At 37.0% G+C, this 11,653-nt stretch overlaps 1 non-coding gene across 1 annotated transcript; it reads right to left on the bottom strand.

The window, feature by feature from the left end:
- Positions 1 to 2,293: 2,293 nt before the first annotated feature.
- On the bottom strand, positions 2,294 to 2,397 carry LOC127742742 (small nucleolar RNA R71). The gene has a single exon (XR_008004132.1). It is a non-coding gene; the product is annotated as a small nucleolar RNA R71 (small nucleolar RNA).
- Positions 2,398 to 11,653: the final 9,256 nt, after the last annotated feature.

Below are 11,653 nucleotides of genomic sequence, written 5' to 3'. Positions count from 1 at the left end.
TTGGAGCCATTGTTGATGATCACAATTTTGTCCACCAAGTTTCTGGGGCCGTTGCCGGGGATTGTTCGAGTATGGACAACTGACGGTTCATCTTGTTGCTCAGATTAGGTAATTTTCTTTTCACAAACTTTTCAAAAATCTTTCAAAAAAAATTTTTATTCCTATTTTCAAATTTTTTTAAAATATATCATTCTATGGCTTCAAAACATTTAAGAATGGATTCCAGAGTTTCATGAAGCATGTTGAATCCTGGCTGGCTGCAAAGCCATATTCAAACTCCTTTGGAATTGGTCTTCAACAAATCACCACAATGCATGTAATTCCATCCTAAAGCTGACTGGCTATTAAGCCATGTCCAACCCTTTGATTGGAGCTTTGGGCTAATATTGAAAGATTCCTGGAATTCTTCTTAAAGATTTTGAATTTCTTATTTTCTTTTTCCTATATGTTTTTCGAAAAAATAAAATAAAATACAAAAAAAAATCATAAAATCATAAAAACCAAAAATATTTTGTGTTTCTTGTTTGAATCTTGAGTCAATTTTTAAGTTTGGTGTCAATTGCATGCTTTAAAAATTTTTTCTTGCATTTTTCGAAAATTCATGCATTCATGGTGTTCTTCACGATCTTCAAATTGTTCTTGACAAGTCTTCTTGTTTGATCTTGATGTTTTCTTGTTTTGTGTTGTATGTTGTTTTTTATATGCATTTTTGCATTCATAGTGTCCATGCATTAAAGAATTCTAAGTTTGGTGTCTTGCATGTTTTCTTTGCATTGAAATTTTTTCAAAAATATGTTCTTGATGTTCATCATGACATTCATAGTGTTCTTGCATGCATCATGAGTTTTGATTCATAATTTTCATGTTGTGAGTCATTTTTGTTGTTTTTCCCTCTCATAATTAAAAATTCATAAATAAATATCTTTTCCTTAATTTTCTCATAATTTTCGAAAATTTGAGTTGACTTAGTCAAAAATTTTTAAAATTAGTTGTTTCTTACAAGTCAAATCAAATTTTCAATTTTAAAAATCTTATCTTTTCAAAATCTTTTTCAAAAATTAAATCTTTTTTTATTTTTTTAATTTTCGAAAATCTTTTTAAATATTTTTCAAAAATCTTTTTCTTAATTCTATCTTGATTTTCGAAAATTATACTAACAAGTAATATGATTGATTCAAAAATTTGAAGTTTGTTACTTTCTTGTTAAGAAAGGTTCAATCTTTAAATTCTAGAACCTATCTTTTAGTTTCTTGTTAGTTAAGTAATTAATTTTAATTTTAAAAATTAAATCTTTTCCAACCATATCTTTTTAATCATATCTTTTTATCATATCTTTTTCAAAATTTCATCTTTTTCAAAAATTTGATTTCAAAATATCTTATCTAACTTCTTATCTTCTTATCTTTTCAAATTTGACTTTAATATCTTTTTCAACTAACTATTTAACTTTTGTTTGTTTCTTATCTTTTTCAAAACCACCTAACTACTTTTCCCTCTTTAATTTTCGAAAATATCTCATCTCTTTTTCAAAATTTCTTTTTAATTGTTTTAAATTTTAATTTTAATTATATCTTATCTTTAATTTTCGAAAATCATTAACTACTTTTTTGAAATTATTTTCGAATTCTCCCTCTCTTCTCTTCTTCTTTATATATTTATTTATTTACTAACACTTCTCTTCACTTCTCTTCATCTCTAATCACTGCCTCTATCCTCACCCTTGTGATTGGATTCTCCACTCTTATTCCTTTCTTCTTCTACTAATAATAAGGAAAAAGACATCTTTGTTGAAGCTGATCCAGAACATGAAAGGACTCTGAAAAGGAAACTAAGAGAAGCTAAATTACAACAATCCAGAGGCAACCTTTCTGAAATTTTCGAACAAGAGAAGGAGATGGCAGCCGAACCCAACAACAATAATACAAGGAGGATGCTTGGTGAGTTCACTAAACCAACGTCCAAGTTTGATGGAAGAAGCATCTCAATTCCTGCCATTGGAGCAAACAATTTTGAGCTGAAACCTCAATTAGTTGCTCTAATGCAACAGAACTGCAAGTTTCATAGACTTCCATCTGAAGATCCTTACCAGTTTTTAACTGAGTTCTTGCAGATTTGTGAGACTGTTAAGACGAATGGAGTAGATCTTAAAGTCTATAAGCTCATGCTTTTCCCTTTTGCTGTAAGAGACAGAGCTAGAACATGGTTGGACTCACAACCTAAAGATAGCCTGGACTCCTGGGATAAGCTGGTCACGGCCTTCTTGGATAAATTCTTTCCTCCTCAAAATCTGAGCAAGCTTAGAGTGGATGTTTAGACCTTCAAGCAAAAAGATGGTGAATCCCTCTATGAAGCTTGGGAAAGATACAAGCAGATGACCAAAAAGTGTCCTTCTGACATGTTTTCAGAATGGACCATATTAGATATATTCTATTATGGTCTATCTGAGTTTTTTAAAATGTCATTGGACCACTCTGCAGGTGGATCCATTCACCTAAAGAAAACGCCTGCAGAAGCTCAGGAACTTATTGACATGGTTGCAAATAACCAATTCATGTACACTTCTGAGAGGAATTCCGTGAATAATAGAACGCCTCAGAGGAAGGGATTTCTTGAAATTGATGCTCTGAATGCCATATTGGTTCAGAACAAAGTATTGACTCAGCAAGTCAACATGATTTCTCAAAGTCTGAATAGATGGCAAAATGCATCCAACAGTACTAAAGAGACAGCTTCTGAAGAAGCTTATGATCCTAAAAACCCTGCAATGGCAGAGGTTAGCTACATAGGTGAACCTTATGGAAACACCTATAATTCATCATGGAGAAATCATCTAAATTTCTCATGGAAGGATCAACAAAAGCCTCAACAAGGCTTTAATAATGGTGGAAGAAACAGGCACAGTAATAACAAGCCTTTTCTATCATCTTCTCAGCAACAGACAGAGAATTCTGAGCAGAGCCCTTCTAATTTAGCAAACTTAGTCTCTGATCTGTCAAAGGCCACTTTAAGTTTCATGAATGAGACAAGATCCTCCATTAGAAATTTGGAGGCACAAGTGGGCCAGCTGAGTAAGAAAGTCATTGAAACTCCTCCCAGTATTCTCCCCAGCAATACAGAAGAGAATCCAAAAGGAGAGTGCAAGGCCATTGATGTAATCAATATGGCCGAATGCACAAAGGAGGAGAAGGACGAAAATCCTAGTGAGGAAGACCTCCTGGGACGTCTCTCAAGCAGGAAGGAGTTCCCTATTGAGGATCCAAAGGAATCTGAGGCTCATATAGAGACCATAGAGATTCCACTAAATCTCCTTCTACCATTCATGAGCTCTGAAGACTATTCTTCCTCTGAAGAGGATGAAGATGTAACTGGAGAGCAAGTTGCTCAATATCTAGGAGCCATCATGAAGCTAAATGCCAAGTTATTTGGTAATGAGACTTGGGAAGGTGAACCTCCCTTGCTCATTAGTGAACTTGATACATGGGTTTAGCAAACTCTACCTCAAAAGAAACAAGATCCTGGGAAATTCTTAATACCCTGTACCATAGGCACCATGACCTTTGAAAAAGCTATGTGTGACCTAGGGTCAGGCATAAATCTTATGCCACTCTTTGTAATAGAGAAGCTGGGGATCATTGAGGTACAGCCTGCCTTATTCTCATTACAATTGGCAGACAAGTCAGTAAGACAAGCTTATGGATCAGTAGAGGACGTGTTGGTAAAGGTTAAAGGCCTTTACATTCCTACTGATTTTATAATCTTAGACACTAGGAAGGAGGAGGATGAATGCATCATCCTTAGAAGACCTTTCCTAGCCACATCAGAAGCTGTGATAGATGTTAACAGAGGAGAATTAGTCCTTCAATTAAATGGGGACTACCTTGTGTTTAAGGCACACGGCTATCCTTCTGTAACAAGAGAGAGTAAGCATGCAGAGCTTCTCTCAATACAGAGTCAAACAGAGCCCCCACAATCAAACTCTAAGTTTGGTGTTGAACCCCCATATCCAAACTCTAAGTTTGGTGTTGGGAGTCCACAACATTGACCTGATCACCCGTGAGGCTCCATGAGAGCCCGCTGTCAAGCTATTGACATTAAAGAAGCGCTTGTTGGGAGGCAACCCAATTTTTATTTATCTAATTTTATTTTTATTGTTATTTTGTGTTTTAGTAGGTTCATGATCATGTGAAGCCACGAAAAATATCAAAATTAAAAACAGAATCAAAAACAGCAGAAGAAAAATCACACCCTGGTGGAAGGACTTACTAGCGTTTAAACGCCAGTAAGGAGCATCTGGCTGGCGTTCAACACCAGAACAGAGCATGGATCTGGCGCTGAACGCCAGAAACAAGCAACATCCTGGCGTTTGAATGCCAGGAATATGCCCAGAGGAAAGCTGGCGCTGAACGCCAGTAACAAGCATGGAACTGGCGTTCAACACCAGAAACATGCTACACATGGGCACTGAACGCCCAGAACGTGCACCACTTCGGCGTTTAAACGCCAGAATGGTATGCTAAGGCATTTTACATGCCTAATTGGTGCAGGGATGTAAATCCTTGACACCTCAGGATCTGTGGACCCCACAGGATCTCCACCTAACATATTCCCACATTACCTCCTAATTAATCCTATAACACACTTTCCCAAAAACCCTTTGACGTTAGGATTTTTGCCAGTAAAGAATTTCATAAAAGTAGTCGCGTTGTAGATATAGTCTCTAAACCGACAGAAATCTCTTCGTACAAACGTTTTGGTTGTCATAAGTAACAAACCCCTTTAAAATTGATAACCGAGTATTTAAACCTCGGGTCGTCTTCTCAAGAAATTGTAGGGAGGTATGTTCTTATTATTGGCTATAAAAAAGTAAAATTGGGGTTTTGGAAGTAAGGTGGGAATATATTATATGACAAGTAAATTAAAATAACAGTAAAATAAACTTTTGGCAAGGTATAAAGACTGGAAGTCTTATCCTAGTTATCCTTATCAATTATAAAGAGAATTGGATTCTTCTCCCACTTTGTTAACCTCTAACTATGAAGGTAAGTTAAGTGGATGAATTAATTCGAATCCTCAAGTCCTAGTCTTTTCTTGGGAAAGGCTAGAGTTATTGGAATATGAATTAATGAAATAAAGAAATCCAATTTTCAATCAATAATGAGTTCGATAACTCCAGGGTCACCAATTATTTAATCAAAGCCAAAAGGGGAACAGAAAAATCCAAATTATTTATATAAATAAAAGACAGCAGTCATCAATCTAAAATATCTCAAATAACATTAATCAAGAAAATCAATCTAAACATGGAACATTGAAAAATAAATAAAAATAAAGAACCTCAGATTGAGAGTCACTCCTAAAACTAAGAGAAGTCCTAAATCCTAATCCTAAGAGAGAGGAGAGAACCTCTCTCTGTGAAAACTACATCTAAAATAATAAAAAGAGAATTATGAGTGCCTCTGAAGTCTACTCTGAATGGATGCAATCCCTCTACTTTATAGCCTTTAATCTGAGTTTTTTGGGCCGAAAACTGGGTCGAAAATAGCCCAGAAATCGCTGGAGAAGAAATCTGCCACGCTGGTTTTTTCGTCACTGCGACGCGGCCGCATGGAGCACGCGGTCGCATCGCCTAGCATCAAGGACACTATGACATATTATATATCAAATGGAAGCCCCGGACGTTAGCTTTCCAACGCAACTGGAACCGTGTCATTTGGACCTCTGTAGCTCAAGTTATGGTCGTTTTAGTGCGAGAGGGTCAGGCTGACAGCTTTGCAATTTCTCCAACTTCTTGTATTCCTTCCACTTTTGCAAGCTTCCTTTCCATCCTCCAAGCCATTCCTGTCCTATATTATCTGAAAACACTTAACACACATATCAAGGCATCTAATGGTCATAAGAGAGGATTAATAATAAGCAAATATAAGATCAAAGAAGCATGTTTTCAATCATAGCACAAAATCAGGAAGGAAAATGTAAAACATGCGAATTGTATGAATAAGTGAGTAAAGAGTTGATAAAAACTACTCAATTGAGCATAAGATAAACCATAAAATAGTGGTTTATCAACATCCCCACACTTAAACAATAGCATGTCCTCATGCTAAACTCAAGAAAAACTATAAAGAGATGAAGAGGAATGATAGAATGTATGAGATGCAACCTATGAATGCAACTAAATGCAACATGCTTCTACCTCCACCTAACATAAACAATCCATGTAATCATAATACAACATCTAACCATCCATTAACCATGTTTTCCACATATTCATGCATTCTAATTTCAAGTACAACTCATATACATTGCTTTCACCACTTACTTTAGGACATTTTGTCCCCTTATCACTTATTTTGCTCTTTCTTTTTTTTTTCATAATTATTTATATATTATATTTTTTTTTGTTTTTCTCAATGCATATGATTAATTTATTGAATGCATGAACATGTCCTAAACATTTCTTTCACATTTTCTGAAAATTCTAACATACTCAATTCTCAAACCAGATGTTTCCAAATTCACTTTCCCACACTTAATTCATGAGCACTCTCATTAGTCTAAGCTAACCAAGGATTCAAATTAAGGATATTATTGCTTTCCGCTTAGAGTTAATGATGTGCTAAAGTAAAGAATAAAGGGGTATAATAGGCTCAACATTGGTTTGCAAGGGATAATGAATGAAGAACAAATAGGTAAAATAGGGTCAAATTGGTTTGCAAGGGATAATGGAGGGTTAAGGCTATATGGGTATGTAAGCTCAGTGAAACAAGGCCTCAATCATATAAGTGCATGCATACATTAAACAATGGAAATATAGAATTAAGCAAGACAAAGATCATAGTTTTAGAGAGAAAAATACACACTAAAACAAAATTTTGGTTGATAAAATGCAACCAATTCAAATAGGCTCAAAATCTCACAGGTTTTGTGTGTCCGAACTCTAAACCATGTTCCAAAATAATATTTCTTCAAACAAGTGTAACATTAAATTTTATTCAAATTAGTGAATGCTCTAAAAGGTTTCTTGAAAAAAAATATTACTTTAACCAAATGGTAAAATATGCAAAAATCAAACAAGTATGCAAATGCAACAACTAATCTACAAAGAAAATTTAAACATTGGTGTTTGAGACAAGAAAGTACTAACCCATAGAGATCGGTATCGACCTCCCCACACTTAAAGATTGCACCGTCCTCGGTGCATGCTGAGATGTGCAGGTGGATGGGCTGTTCTAACTGATGCTTTTCTTCAAGATTTTGCAGATGGACTTGTTTGTCTCCCCATGTAAATGTCTTCCGGTTCCCCTCCGGGTGGCCATCCTGAAAGAAAAACGGAAAAAAAGTAACCCAGAAATAAAGATAAGAAAATAAATAAAGTATGGGTGGGTTAATGCCAAATGATAAGGGTCTCATTTACATGGAAGCTTCAACATGTACGTGAGAAAACAATAGAAGCCATGGCATGCCAGTGGTACAAAATTTGTAACATAGGGGAGGAGAGTGGATAATGAAAGTATCAATACAAGTTCATGCCAATGCAAATGGAGTGCAAGTATCATAAAAGATTGGCATTGGCAAATAATTAATATCATCCCACAGTGTAAAACAAGTTACCAAAATAAATTCAAGAAAAGATGCAACGCTTGAATAAGAAAAATTTTTAACACCAATAAAAATTCAGAAAAGGAAATAAAAATATGCACAATTTTAAAATGCAATGAATGAAATATGCAAATAAATAAAATGAAAGATAAGAAGAATGAGAAGGGAAAGAAGTGAGTAAGAAAGGAGGGAGGAAATGAAGTAAAATAGGATGAAGGTGAAAAAGAATGAGAAGTGAAAGAAATAAAGTAAGAAAGAAAGAAGAAAGAAGAAAAGATAGAAGAAATTAGGATTGGGGAAGAAAAGATAAGATATTTGGCAAAATTATGTAAGCTGTGCGGCGCAGCGACGCGGATGCGTGGAACACGCGGTCGCGCGACTTGTGCTGGTACTGATTGACGTGATCGCGTCGGTCACACGGTCGCCTAACACAATTCATGCTACTGGCGCGAGGGCAGCCTCGCGCTCGCACAACTCTCTATTCAAATTATTATTAGTGCCAAATTTTAAGTGACGCGATCGCATGGGGCATGCGATCGCGTGAGTGGGCTCTAGAAGAATGTGACACGGTCGCGTGGGTCACGCGGCCGCGTGGATAGAATTGTGCGTTTAGCACCAATCCGGCACCACTCTACCACAATAATTGGTTGTGCACCCTTTTACGTCGAAATCTTGGTCACGCGGCCGCGTGGGGCACGCAGTCGCGTGGGTGGCCATTATTCCCATATGACACGGTCGCGTCAGCGACGCGGTCGCGTGGGACGATTTGTGCCATTGGCACGCCTCCAGCCACACTCTCGCATGGGACGATTTGTGCCATTGGCCATTATTCCCAACCAACGGCGCCATTTTGACGTTAGGATTTTTGCTAGTAAAGAATTTCATAAAAACAGTCGCGTTGTAGATAAAGTCTCTAAACCGATAGAAATCCCTTCGTACAAACGCTTTGGTTGTCACAAGTAACAAACCCCTTTAAAATTGATAACCGAGTATTTAAACCTCGGGTCGTCTTCTCAAGGAATTGCAGGGAGGTATGTTCTTATTATTGGCTATAAAAAAGTAAAATTGGGGTTTTGGAAGTAAGGTGGGAATATATTATATGACAAGTAAAATAAAATAACAGTAAAATAAACTTTTGGCAAGATATAAAGACTGAAAGTCTTATCCTAGTTATCCTTATCAATTATAAAGAGAATTGGATTCTTCTCCCACTTTGTTAACCTCTAACTATGAAGGTAAGTTAAGTGGATGAATTAGTTCGAATCCTCAAGTCCTAGTCTTTCCTTGGAAAAGGCTAGAGTTATTGGAATATGAATTAATGAAATGAAGAAATCCAATTTTCAATCAATAATGAGTTCGATAACTCCAGGGTCACCAATTATTTAACCAAAGCCAAGAGGGGAACAGAAAAATCCAAATTATTTATATAAATAAAAGACAGCAGTCATCAATCTAAAATATCTCAAATAACATTAATCAAGAAAATCAATCTAAACATGGAACATTGAAAAATAAATAAAAATAAAGAACCTGGGATTGAGAGTCACTCCTAAAACTAAGAGAAGTCCTAAATCTTAATCCTAAGAGAGAGGAGAGAACATCTCTCTCTGAAAACTACATCTAAAATAATAAAAAGAGAATTATGAGTGCCTCTGAAGTCTACTCTGAATGGATGCAATCCCTCTACTTTATAGCCTTTAATCTGAGTTTTCTGGGCCGAAAACTGGGTCGAAAACAGCCCAGAAATCGCTGGAGAAGAAATCTGCCACGCTGATTTTTTCGTCACTGCGACGCGGCCGCATGGAGCACGCGGTCGCGTCGCCTAGCGTTAGGGCCACTATGGCGTATTATATATCAAATCGAAGCCCCGGACGTTAGCTTTCCAACACAACTAGAACCGTGTCATTTGGACCTATGTAGCTCAAGTTATGGTCGTTTTAGTGCGAGAGGGTCAGGCTGACAGCTTTGCAGTTTCTCCAACTTCTTGTATTCCTTCCACTTTTGCATGTTTCCTTTCCATCCTCCAAGCCATTCCTGCCCTATAATATCTGAAAACACTTAACACACATGTCAAGGCATCTAATGGTCATAAGAGAGGATTAATAATAAGCAAATATAAGATCAAAGAAGCATGTTTTCAATCATAGCACAAAATCAGGAAGGAAAATGTAAAACATGCGAATTGTATGAATAAGTGAGTAAAGAGTTGATAAAAACTACTCAATTGAGCATAAGATAAACCATAAAATAGTGGTTTATCACCCTTCACCAATCACCTCAATCTCTCTTCCCAATTACCCCCTTCACCACTCACATCCATCCACTCTTCCCCATAAACCCCACCTACCTTCAAATTCAAATTTCTTTCCCACCCAAACCCACCCTAAATAGCCGAACCCATTCCCTCTCCCCTCCCTATATAAACCCTTCCATTCTCCTTCATTATCACACAACACAACCCCCTCTTATATACCTTGGCCGAATACACCTCTCCCCCTCTCCTCCATATTTTCTTCTTTTTCTTCTTCTTTTCGTTCTTCTCTTGCTCGAGGGAGAGCAATATTTTAAGTTTGGTGTGGTAAAAGCATAAGCTTTTTATTTTTCCATTACCATTGATGGCACCTAAGGCCGGAGAATCCTCTAGAAAAGGGAAAGGGAAGACAAAAGCTTCCACCTCCGAGTCATGGGAGATGGAAAGATTCATCTCCAAAGCCCATCAAAACCACTTCTATGATGTTGTGGCCAAGAAGAAGGTGATCCCCGAGGTCCCTTTCAAGCTCAAGAAAAATGAGTACCCGGAGATCCGACATGAGATCCAAAGAAGAGGTTGGAAAGTTTTAACCAACCCCATCCAACAAGTCAGAATCTTAATGGTTCAAGAGTTCTATGCCAATGCATGAATCACTAGGAACCATGATCAAAGTAAGAACCCGAACCCAAAGAATTATCTTACAATGGTTCGAGGAAAACACTTAGATTTTAGTCTGAAAAATGTGAGGCTGGCGTTCAACTTACCCATGATGCAAGGAGATGCACGCCCTTACACTAGAAGAGTCAACTTTAATCAAAGATTGGACCAAGTCCTTATGGACATATGTGTGGAAAGAGCTCAATGGAAAAGAGACTCCAAAGGCAAGCCGGTTCAACTAAGAAGACTGGACCTCAAGCCGTGGCTAGATGATGGTTGGAGTTCATTCAACGCTCCATCATCCCCACTAGCAACTGATCTGAAGTTACTGTGGATTGGGCCATCATGATTCATAGCATCATGATTGGAGAGGAAGTAGAAGTTCATGAAGTCATCTCCCATGAATTCTACAAAATAGCCGATAAATCCTCTACTTTTGCAAGGCTAGCTTTTCCTCATCTTATTTGCCATCTATGTTACTCAGCTGGAGTTATCATAGAAGGAGACGTCCTCATTGAGGAGGACAAGCCCATCACTAAGAAAAGGATGGAGCAAACAAGAGATCCCACTCATGGAACCCAAGAGACGCATGAGGAAGCTCATCACCAAGAAATCCCGGAGATGGCTCAAGGGATGCACTTTCCTCCCAACAACTATTGGGAACAACTCAACATTTCCTTAGAAGATTTGAGTTACAATGTGGAACAATTAAGGGTGGAACATCAAGAGCACTCCATCATTCTCCATGAAATTAGAGAAGATCAAAGAGCAATGAGGGAGGATCAACAAAGGCAAGGAAGGGACATAGAAGAGCTTAAGGACATTATTGGTCCTTCAAGAAGAAGACGCCACTAAGGTGGACTCATTCCTTGTTCTTATTTTCTGTTGTTCGGTTTTTATGTTATATGTTCATCTATGTTTTGTGTCTCTACTTCATGATCATTAGTATGTAGTAACTATGTCTTAAAGCTATGAATAAATTCCATAATCCTTCACCTTTCTTAAATGAAACATGTTTTTAATACAAAAGAACAAGAAGTACATGAATTTTGAAATTATCCTTGAATTTAGTTTAATTATATTGATGTGGTGACAATACTTTTTGTTCTCTGAATGAATGCTTGAACAGTGCATATTTTTGATCTT

This window comes from Arachis duranensis, chromosome 1 (assembly GCF_000817695.3).
Source record: "Arachis duranensis cultivar V14167 chromosome 1, aradu.V14167.gnm2.J7QH, whole genome shotgun sequence".
Classification (NCBI taxonomy): Eukaryota; Viridiplantae; Streptophyta; class Magnoliopsida; order Fabales; family Fabaceae; genus Arachis; species Arachis duranensis.
This window is presented reverse-complemented; position numbering and strand designations above follow the sequence as displayed.